The following is a 12,402-nucleotide window of genomic DNA, read 5'->3' on the forward strand; positions in this document are numbered from 1 at the left end:
TTGGTTCCTAAGCCCATCAAGTAGAACCGGGGCTTTGCTCTCCAACGGGGAGGGGGAGCGCCACAGTGGGAGGAGCCATCTGCTGCTTTCATCACAGCTCCGATGGGCCTCAATCCAAGGTTCTGAAGAGGTTCTGTGATGGATCCGTCCGTCCTGCAGGTCCAAACGCTGTCCCTCGCCACGTGAACGCCGGCGTGGTCTGTGGCCCCTCCCGTCCCTGTGGAACAATCCGGTTCCTCTTTAGAGCCGGCGCCGTCTGGGTGGTCCACTGATTTCTAGACGGTTTCTCTTTATTTATTGGTGACTTGAACAGAGTTGTTGATGCTCCAAACGTATTATTGTTGTTTCACTGACAAACAAGTCTTCTTGAATCTAAATGTAGGTGTGTGTGTGTGTGTTGGAGTGTGTATATATAGGTGTGTGTGTATATATAGGTGTGTGTGTTGGAGTGTGTGTGTGTGTATATATAGGTGTGTGTGTATATATAGGTGTGTGTGTTGGAGTGTGTGTGTGTGTGTATATATAGGTGTGTGTGTTGGAGTGTGTGTGTGTGTGTATATATAGGTGTGTGTGTTGGAGTGTGTATATATAGGTGTGTGTGTTGCAGTGTGTATATATAGGTGTGTGTGTATATATAGGTGTGTGTGTTGGAGTGTGTGTGTGTGTGTATATATAGGTGTGTGTGTATATATAGGTGTGTGTGTTGGAGTGTGTGTGTGTGTGTATATATAGGTGTGTGTGTTGGAGTGTGTGTGTGTGTGTATATATAGGTGTGTGTGTTGGAGTGTGTATATATAGGTGTGTGTGTATATATAGGTGTGTGTGTTGGAGTGTGTGTGTGTGTATATATAGGTGTGTGTGTTGGAGTGTGTATATATAGGTGTGTGTGTATATATAGGTGTGTGTGTTGGAGTGTGTGTGTGTGTATATATAGGTGTGTGTGTTGGAGTGTGTGTGTGTGTATATATAGGTGTTTGTGTTGGAGTGTGTGTGTGTGTGTATATATAGGTGTGTGTGTTGGAGTGTGTGTGTGTGTATATATATAGGTGTGTGTGTTGGAGTGTGTGTGTGTGTGTATATATAGGTGTGTGTGTTGGAGTGTGTGTGTGTGTATATATAGGTGTGTGTGTTGGAGTGTGTGTGTGTGTATATATAGGTGTGTGTGTATATATAGGTGTGTGTGTTGGAGTGTGTGTGTGTGTATATATAGGTGTGTGTGTTGGAGTGTGTGTGTGTGTGTATATATAGGTGTGTGTGTTGGAGTGTGTATATATAGGTGTGTGTGTTGCAGTGTGTGTGTGTGTATATATAGGTGTGTGTGTTGGAGTGTGTATATATAGGTGTGTGTGTTGCAGTGTGTGTGTGTGTATATATAGGTGTGTGTGTTGGAGTGTGTATATATAGGTGTGTGTGTTGCAGTGTGTGTGTGTGTATATATAGGTGTGTGTGTTGGAGTGTGTATATATAGGTGTGTGTGTTGCAGTGTGTGTGTGTGTATATATAGGTGTGTGTGTTGGAGTGTGTATATATAGGTGTGTGTGTGTTGGAGTGTGTATACATAGGTGTGTGTGTGTTGGAGTGTGTATACATAGGTGTGTGTGTTGCAGTGTGTGTGTGTGTATATATAGGTGTGTGTGTTAGAGTGTGTATATATAGGTGTGTGTGTTGCAGTGTGTGTGTGTGTGTGTATATATAGGTGTGTGTGTTGGAGTGTGTATATATAGGTGTGTGTGTGTGTGTCCTTGGAGGGTTTTGACCCACACAAATGTGGCGTGTTCTGGACTTCACGCCATGTGTGATGTCACCGCCGTCACCTCTGACCCCTGCAGGTCACAGCAGGAAGTAACGTCTGTTACAAAGACCCCCACCTGCTCCACAAGTGAACCCCCCTGCTGTCTCTACAGGCTGAGGGATGGCGGCCCGCTGGCGCACAGCCGGCGGTGGTTTGATCCTCTTAGTGTCTGTTGGATTATGGAAAGTGAGCCGGTTTGCTGGGATGAATCTGCTGCATCTCGTTTGTGGATGTTCGGTGTCTATAGCTCATCGTGAAGCCGTGTCACACAGACGCTACGTACATTTTACACGTATGAAATGTCGGCCTATCGTAATTTACGCGTGATATACGTCATGGTATCGATTCATCGATGCGCACAGACGTCCGTCGAGGGTTTCGGCTGACGGGTCTTCACACGAGTTCTGTTTTTAGCTGTTCTAAATTTGTAGTCAGTTTAGAAGTATGTAGTTGATGCGTATTTTATGTAGTTTATACACAATTATTACATAAATCTTTTGTGTGTGATTTTTGTGAGATGCATACACAAATGTGTCTCTTTCCACGAGCGTTCCACGTTTGTCTGGCAGACTTTTCACGCATGAACCACCGATGGATACATTTTCTATCACGTATGCGGCGCTAATATCACATTCAAAGTACATAATTGACGCACAAATCACGAACGAACTGCAGACAAACAGCAACTCTAACGCGTTCATGTTCTACGTTGGTTTACATGTTCTTTGTGTGGTTTATTCACACTTCCTCCGTGGTTTGAATGGGTTCCTTCCTGTGAATTTGTCACATCTTTTCTCACTTTTTTCACACGTGTTCATGTGTGACGGTGTGTAAAATTCAATTCAATTTTATTTGTAGCCCACATTCACAACAACAGTCGTCTCAATGGGCTTTGTGACGGTAATTGAAAAATTAAAACATACAATCAAAAAGATCATAAATGCATAGAACTCAATAGGAAAATTATAAACTATACAGACTAAACTAACATCTCTGCCCTTAGAACCCCCCCCTTCTCTGTAAGGAGAAACTCCTAAAAAAACGGATTCCGGGGGAAACTGAGAAACCTCAGGGGTGTCCACATGAAGGAGGGATCCTCCCCCAGGACAGACAGGCGATTTACCAGAACTCTTAGAGAAGAATTAACTTATCTAAATCTACAACTACATATATAAAGTCCAGCAGACGAGCTTCATCCAGATGGAGTTGGGGGGACAGTCAAAGGCGCGAGTCGAGCCGGAGACAGGAACCACAGCCAGGTGTAGGAGCAGGAGCAGAGACGAGGTAGACGGTCAGGAACTGGAGCACGGATGAACCAACTGGAGTCTGGAAGCACTCCCACTCCCCAGGAGGGGAGAGGGAAGGAGGGACAATACATGAATCACTGCAGCAAACAGAGGCATGGAGAACTAAATGATGAATTATGATCAAGAATAGAGGAGAGGAAGGGTAGAAGTAGAAGAGAAAAGAGGACAGAACCCCAGAGCACCATAGTTACCCCAGCTTCAACTTCTAGCAGCCTTTTAAAAGAAATAGTTATTAAGTTTAATTTAAACAAATTAACATTAAGTTAAATAATCTCTGAATACTAACTAGTCTGACAATAATCCTGTCCAAAGAGGAATGTTTTCAGTCTAACTTTGAATGTAGAAACTGAGTCGGCCTCTCTTCCATGAGCTGGGAGTTTATTCCATAAGACAGGGGCTTGGTGGCTAAACGCTCTACCTCCAACCGTACTTTTACTAATTCTAGGAACCACAAGCAGTCCTGCATTTAGTGAGTGAAGTGTTCTGATTGGATGGTAAGGGACTATGAGGTCCTTAATATAGGACGGGGCCATTCCATGTAAGGCCTTATAGGTTAACAGGAGGATCTTGAACTGGATTCTAGAATCAACTGGGATCCAGTGAAGTGAAACCAACACAGGAGTGATGTGATCTCTTCTGCTAGTTCCTGCTAACAATCTAGCTGCTGCGTTCTGTCCGTAGAGGCTGTGGGACGCGGCCTTAACTCCACAGAAACACCTATTTGAAGGCTTTCTGCTCAAAGGTAGTGGAGAGGATGCCAGCCGATCCTCTGGAAGCGGGTCAGAACCGGGTCAGCTGTCTGCTGAGGAGCAGCTGTGCTTTAGTCTGGGTTCTTATTGGAAATATAGTTTTCATGATTATTATTACATATTTATGGCCTGCAGCAGTCACAGACTGCAAGGACCATATTGTAACTGCAACGAGGGTCAAACACTCAAAAAGGTTCAAAATGTCAAAAAAACACGTCGAAAGTCGCCCAAAGCACAAAACGACATATGCACACACACCCACAACATCACCGCAAAAATGCCAAAATTGTAATCCCAAAAATGACGACAAAAACACATAAAAGCCCTCAAAGGAAGGGTTTAAAGCCAAGAAGACTTCCCTGCCTATAGTGAAAGACAGGCCGCATTGAAATGCATGGGAAACCTCATTATTATTCCGCTTTCTATCTGCACCTTTGAGCTCAAATTTGACCCCCGCCACATACCCGAAAACTCACCAAAATTGGCACACAGCTGGGATAAATTGAAAATGAATTTTCGGCAAAAAGAACAAACCCCCCCCAAGTCGATGACATCACAGCGAGCGTTCCCGTAAATAAATGAATGGCCGAAAATCGCTCGTGGGGGCAAAGAAAATATTTTAAATTAGAGCTACGAAACCAAAACACGCATGTTGGAGATATCCCAAAGAAGATATGAAATCATTATGGGATGGCCACACGACCTACGGCGTGGCGGCCATTTTGTGGCGAACTCTGAGAAATGGCGATTTTCGTGTTTTTTGAAAATATGGGAAAACGACACTTTTGTGTAAGCGATTTTCACGAAATCGCACACACATGCCGCCAACTTCATTCTACAATAACCAAAGACGTTTCGTTGACATTTGACCTTGGGAAGAGGCGGCCATCTTGAATTTTCAAAGAAGAGCACCTTTAGTAACGGATGCAAACGAAAACTCGTCCTAGGGATTTTTATCGATCTTCTTGAAACTTCTCGGGCATCAATGGCAACCTAGTTATTTATGTTTCACCTTAGAGAGCAGAATAAAGACACCGAAGGTAACAATTCTTTGAATCAAGCGACTCTCGTTGATTTAGTTGGTTATTATTGGTGTTTGTCTCCCAATAATCATTGTTGCTATGGTTACGGTTTGATCAGCAGTGATGTTTGTTTTTCCGGGCTTGACCGCCTCACATGACGTCTGTGGGGGGTGGGGGAGCCTCATGAAAACACAAGGAGGTTCTCTCGGCTGTGGAGGACAGAGGACGCCGCCGTGGCGAGGAAATGTGGGGCAGCTCTAGTGCTGCTGGTTCTGTTCTGGCATGCCTCCATCCAAAGCCTGCTGCATTCTGGGTCACAGTGTCTTACCCTACTTCCAGTTTCTCTCCTCCGTCTTCTCCTCGCCGCTCTGCTTCTCCTGTGTTTACAGTAGGATAAGCTCCGCCCCCCTCTGCACCGTCAGCTTTGCTGTTCCTCTGCTTCTATGTAGGTCAGAGCCGCAGAGAATTGTTCTGCTGAAGGATGGAAGACGCAGGTTCTGCCCGACCCACTTTCCTGCAGATCAACATGAGCAGAAAGGGCCTGGAGGACGGCTAGTTCTTGATTGGCTGACTGACATTTTAGTTTCCGGAGGACTTCAGCAGAGTTTCAGCTTCTGAAATTCAAAGGGGGAGGGGCTCCTGGCTTCACCGGGGCCGTAGACGAAAACGAGTCACTTCTACATACATGTTAACAGAAACACGTGTGGACTTCCGTGTGAAAATGGAGCTGCAGACGGTCGGACAGTAGGACATGCCCCCCTCCCCCCGTAACCCTGCCAAGTCAGTTTCTGAAGCAGCGGTTTCAGGGACCAGAACCGTGTCGGTAGTGCCGGTTCAGCACCGGATCACACTGGGGGAATGTTTGGGGTTAACCAGGGCGGCTGATGGTTGACTTCTGTTCTGAAGAGATAATCCAACGTTTAGCTCAAACAGCAGAGGGAAGCGTTCAGAACTTTAAAAAACACTGTTTGTGAGGTTTGTTTTCTACGGATTCTGCTTTCATTACCAGTTTTCTAGTTTTCTTATTTTAATAAGTGATCCGGAACGCCGTCTCCGTGGTTAGGCTCTATTTGTTTGGCAGCCGACTGTGTTTGGGCTCAAAGCCACAGACAAATGCAACACTCCGGCTCCGTCCTGCTGGTTTCCTAGAACCTTTTTCCTTTTCTCCATGACATCATTTCCACCTTAAGGTCAGTTATATTCTGTTGAAACTTGCAGAAGTCAGAAATTTCCAGAAAAACGTCCCATCCGAGGAGGATTTGGGGAGATCCGTTCCTTCTAGCGCCTGTCGGAGCTGCGGCTTCATCCAGTTGTTTCTGGTTCTGGTTTCTCCAAACCGTCTCGCTCTGACGCCTTCTGCTCAGCCGGCGCCAAACATGAACCTGAAGTCCGTCTCACAGGGAACCGGGCTTTGGATCTTCTGCCATCAGAAGGTCGAACCTCCAACCCAATCGATGCAGCCGCTAAGAACGCTGCCATCTGGGAGGAAAAAGGAGAAACGTGAAAATCTCTGATCAAATATTCACACATGAACTTTTGTTTAGGCTCTAAAATACAGAAAGTGCAGCTCAGATTCAGCCTTCAGTGTCATCAGAAGTCCTAACAGTCTCCACATTTTCCTACAAAGAAATCCATCAAGTCGGCTGCAGTCAGGCTTTATAATCAGACGTATTGTTGCTCTTTTAAAGTCAGCATTAAAACCTTGAGTCCAGGTTTGTGTGCGTCTGCACACGTGCATCTTTCTGCGTGTGCGTCTGCTTGCATGTGGATCAGGAGCAGGAACCCTCCACGTTTGCTTTCATGCAGACTGTGATGGTCATCCTGGACTCTGACGCCCCTCTGGGGGGTAAATGTAGGTCACACAGGCTGCTGTTGTTGTGACGGGGAGCTAACGTTGTGTAGACGCTGGGGGGGCGTGGGCAAAAGATCTGTGGCGTCGTACCAGGAATATCCTGATGGTGGACGGCTTCACGTCTCAGCATGAGGCCGTTGTTTGTCTGCTTCTGTCGTGTGCGTGTCTGCGTGTGTGTGTGAGGATTGTGCAGCAGTGCGTCACACACACACTGACTACCAGCCTTTGTGTGTACTCTAGACATTTCTGCCTCCGTCTAGATGAAGAACGAGGAGGTAGAGTCGACCGGCCGGGCCTTTCACCAACACACACACAGGTTACAACATGCCCCACACACAAACCGAAACACACAAACACACACCCTCTCCAACAGTCTCTGTGCTGCTATGACGGCGAAAACAAACAAGAGCGTGTGACCGAGCAGGTTCCAGAACCTGCTGCTGAGGTTTTTCCCAGTCTTCACATTTCTCCTCCTCCTCCTCGTTCTCCTTGTCTGGAACTGGTTCTACACTCGGTTCATGGACACACCAGTTGGATCGCGGGCAGCGAAAACGGGTCAGAATCCGGCAGAATCGGGCCTTCATGGATGTTCTGTTGGTTGTAAATCATAGGGGCTGTCAGTTCTGTCGTTGTGGTTCTGGTTCTGACAGAGTTTCGTCTCTGCCAACGCCGGTTCTGGTTGTTCAGTTCCAGCTCTTCCAGTTTCTCCTCCCAGAGTTCAGAGCTTCCCGTGCACACGTGCACGGCGCCGTCACATGAGCTGTTGGGGGGGTGATGAGACGGCTTCTGGATTTTTCTTAGGTCTTTTTTCAGCACTGGGGGGTTTGTTCTGGTCACATGACTTCACAGAGGAAGCTCTCCTCGTTCATCACAGGTTCAGGTGGCCGTTCAAGCCCCGCCCCTCACCATAGAGACAAATGCATGTCTGTTTTTTTGCTCTTCCTGTCATTTGTCATTTGTATTTCCCAGAGACGAAGCGGCCCGTTGGACCTCATCTGCCGGACCCTCCGGATCACATGAACGGTGTTTCCAGCGACCTGCTCGGGATTTTACAGTGACAGCCTTCTGATGGACCAATCAGGAGGAGCTGGGAAAAAGAGGAACTGAGTGAGTCTGACCTCTGACCTCAGGGTCCCGCAGAACTCTGTGTGTTCTTCAGCATCATGACTGAGTATTTATTCACCAAACTCGAGAAGTTTACCAAATCATTTTTACCTTTGCTCATGGATTTACTGAAGGATAGTGACGACTGATGCTGATTTGTTTTTTAACATATCCGGTCAAATCATAGCCGTCAGGAAGTTTGACCTGTTCCCGGTGCACGTTGGCTGCCCTTTATCGCCGGTTCTGTACGGACAGGACTTCTTGGCACAGCCAGGGGCCAGGGGGATATGGTTTGGGGACCACAGAGGATGTTGCTCTGTTGGCTTCATCGAGCCAAAACCTCCAGCAGGCATTGGGGCGGTTTGTGAAGCGGCTGGGATTAGGGTCAGCACCACTAAGTCTGAGGCCTTGGTTCTCCACCAAGAAAGGAGTTTGTCATCTCTGGGTGGGTGGAGAGCTCCAGGAGGAGGAGTTTATGTTAGTGGGTCTTGGCCATGAGTGAGGGAAGATTGGACGTGACATTGACCAGCGGATCGGTTAGGACCTGGTCCCAAATGAGCAAAAGAAGATGGATGATGGATGGATGGATGGACGGACGGACGGACGGATGGATGGATGAGGGATGGATGGATGGATGGATGAGGGATGGATGAGGGATGGATGGATGATGGATGGATGATGGATGGATGGATGGATGGATGGATGGATGGATGGATGGATGGATGGACGGATGGATGAGGGATGGATGAGGGATGGATGATGGATGGATGGACGGACGGATGGATGATGGATGGATGGATGAGGGATGGATGGATGGATGGATGATGGATGGATGGATGGATGGACGGACGGATGGATGGATGGATGAGGGATGGATGGATGGACGGACGGACGGATGGATGATGGATGGATGGATGAGGGATGGATGGATAATGGATGGATGGATGGATGAGGGATGGATGGATGGATGGACGGACGGATGGATGAGGGATGGATGGATGGATGGATGGACGGACGGATGGATGGATGGATGAGGGATGGATGGATGATGGATGGATGGATGAGGGATGGATGGATGGATGGATGATGGATGGATGGATGAGGGATGGATGGATGGATGATGGATGGATGGATGAGGGATGGACGGACGGATGGATGGATGAGGGATGGATGGATGATGGATGGATGATGGATGGATGGATGGATGGACGGACGGACGGACGGATGGATGATGGATGGACGGACGGACGGATGGATGGATGGATGGATGGATGGATGGACGGATGGATGGATGGACGGACGGACGGACGGACGGATGGATGGATGGATGATGGATGGATGGACGGATGGATGGATGGATGGATGATGGACGGATGGACGGACGGACGGATGGATGGACGGACGGATGGATGGATGATGGATGGATGGATGGATGGATGATGGATGGACGGACGGATGGATGGATGATGGATGGACGGACGGATGGATGGATGATGGATGGACGGACGGATGGATGGACGGACGGATGGATGGACGGACGGATGGACGGACGGATGGATGGATGGATGATGGATGGATGGACGGACGGATGGATGGATGGAAGGATGGACGGACGGACGGATGGATGGACGGACGGATGGATGATGGATGGATGGATGAGGGATGGATGGATGGATGATGGATGGATGGATGGACGGACGGATGGATGGATGGATGGATGAGGGATGGATGGATGGACGGACGGACGGATGGATGATGGATGGATGGATGAGGGATAGATGGATGGATGAGGGATGGATGGATAATGGATGGATGGATGGATGGATGATGGATGGATGGATGAGGGATGGATGGATGGATGATGGATGGATGGATGAGGGATGGACGGACGGATGGATGGATGAGGGATGGATGGATGATGGATGGATGGATGGACGGACGGACGGATGGATGATGGATGGACGGACGGATGGACGGATGGATGGACGGATGGATGGATGGACGGACGGACGGATGGACGGATGGATGGATGATGGATGGATGGATGGATGGATGGATGATGGACGGATGGACGGACGGACGGATGGATGGACGGATGGATGGACGGACGGATGGATGGATGGATGGACGGATGGATGGATGATGGATGGACGGACGGATGGATGGACAGACGGATGGATGGATGATGGATGGATGGATGGACGGACGGATGGATGGATGGACGGATGGATGGATGGACGGACGGACGGATGGACGGACGGATGGATGGATGGATGATGGATGGATGGACGGACGGATGGATGGATGGATGGATGATGGACGGACGGACGGATGGATGGACGGACGGATGGATGGATGATGGATGGATGTATGGATGGATGGATGATGGACGTATGGATGGATGATGGACGGACGGATGGATGGGTGGATGGATGATGGATGGATGTATGGATGGATGGATGATGGACGGATGGATGGATGGACGGACGGACAGACGGATGGATGGATGGATGATGGACGGATGGATGGATGGATGGATGATGGACGGACGGATGGACGGATGGATGGATGGATGGATGATGGATGGATGGATGATGGACGGATGGACGGATGGATGATGGACGGACGGACGGACGGATGGATGGACGGACGGCAGACGGATGGATGATGGATGGATGGATGATGGACGGATGGATGGATGGATGGACGGACGGACGGACGGATGGATGGATGGACGGACGGACGGATGGATGATGGACGGATGGATGGACGGATGGACGGATGGATGATGGATGGATGATGGACGGATGGATGGACGGATGGATGGATGGATGATGGACGGATGGATGGACGGATGGATGGATGGATGGATGGATGGATGATGGACGGATGGACGGACGGACGGACGGATGGATGATGGATGGATGGATGATGGACGGATGGATGGATGGACGGACGGACGGACGGATGGATGATGGATGGATGGACGGACGGACGGATGGATGGATGGACGGGTGGATGGATGGATGATGGACGGATGGATGGATGATGGATGGACGGACGGATGGATGGATGGACGGATGGATGGATGATGGATGGACGGACAGATGGATGGACGGACGGATGGATGGATGAGGGATGGATGGATGATGGATGGATGGATGGACGGACGGATGGATGATGGATGGACGGACGGACGGATGGATGGATGGATGGACGGGTGGATGGATGGATGATGGACGGATGGATGGATGGATGGATGATGGATGGACGGACGGATGGATGGATGGATGGATGGATGGATGATGGATGGACGGACGGATGGATGGACGGACGGACGGATGGATGATGGATGGACGGACGGACGGATGGATGGATGGATGGACGGATGGATGGATGGACGGACGGACGGATGGATGGACGGGTGGATGGATGGATGGATGATGGATGGACGGACGGATGGATGGATGGATGATGGACGGATGGACGGACGGACGGACGGATGGATGATGGATGGATGTATGGATGGATGGATGATGGACGGATGGATGGATGATGGACGGACGGATGGATGGATGGATGGGTGGATGGATGATGGATGGATGTATGGATGGATGGATGATGGACGGATGGATGATGGATTGCCGGACGGACGGACGGATGGATGGATGGATGGATGATGGACGGATGGATGGACGGATGGATGGATGGATGATGGATGGATGATGGACGGATGGATGGATGGATGATGGATGGATGTATGGATGGATGGATGATGGACGGATGGATGGATGATGGACGGACGGATGGATGGATGGATGGGTGGATGGATGATGGATGGATGTATGGATGGATGGATGATGGACGGATGGATGATGGATTGACGGACGGACGGATGGATGGATGGATGATGGACGGATGGATGGACGGATGGATGGATGATGGATGGATGATGGACGGACGGATGGACGGATGGATGGATGGAGGATGGACGGACGGACGGACGGATGGATGGATGGATGGACGGACGGCAGACGGATGGATGATGGATGGATGATGGACGGATGGATGGATGGATGGACGGACGGACGGACGGATGGACGGATGGATGGATGATGGACGGATGGATGGACGGACGGACGGACGGATGGATGGACGGACGGACGGATGGATGGTGGACGGACGGATGGATGGATGGACGGACGGACGGATGGATGGATGATGGACGGATGGATGGACGGACGGACGGACGGATGGATGGATGATGGACGGATGGATGGACGGACGGACAGACGGATGGATGGATGATGGACGGATGGATGGACGGACGGACGGATGGATGATGGACGGACGGATGGACGGATGGACGGATGGATGGATGATGGACGGATGGATGGACGGATGGATGGATGATGGATGGATGGATGATGGACGGATGGATGGATGATGGACGGATGGATGGATGGATGGATGGACGGACGGACAGACGGATGGATGATGGATGGACGGACGGATGGATGGACGGACGGACGGATGGATGATGGATGGATGGATGGAATTTCTGGTCAAAACAACA

General features: G+C 49.6%; 1 protein-coding gene across 3 annotated transcripts in view; it reads left to right on the plus strand.

Annotated features, from left to right (window-relative positions):
* osbpl5 (oxysterol binding protein-like 5) overlaps positions 1-12,402 on the plus strand; it is a 34,721-nt gene that overhangs the window by 2,004 nt on the left and 20,315 nt on the right. For all 3 annotated transcript variants that reach the window (XM_078949135.1, XM_023956172.2, XM_078949136.1), the window contains exon 2: positions 7,692-7,829. The gene's annotated coding sequence lies outside the window, so the exon portion shown is untranslated. The remainder of the gene's footprint in view (positions 1-7,691; positions 7,830-12,402) is intronic.

Source organism: Oryzias latipes, chromosome 6 (genome assembly GCF_053564925.1).
Source record: "Oryzias latipes strain Hd-rR chromosome 6, Olatipes_Hd-rR_3.1".
Taxonomy (NCBI): Eukaryota; Metazoa; Chordata; class Actinopteri; order Beloniformes; family Adrianichthyidae; genus Oryzias; species Oryzias latipes.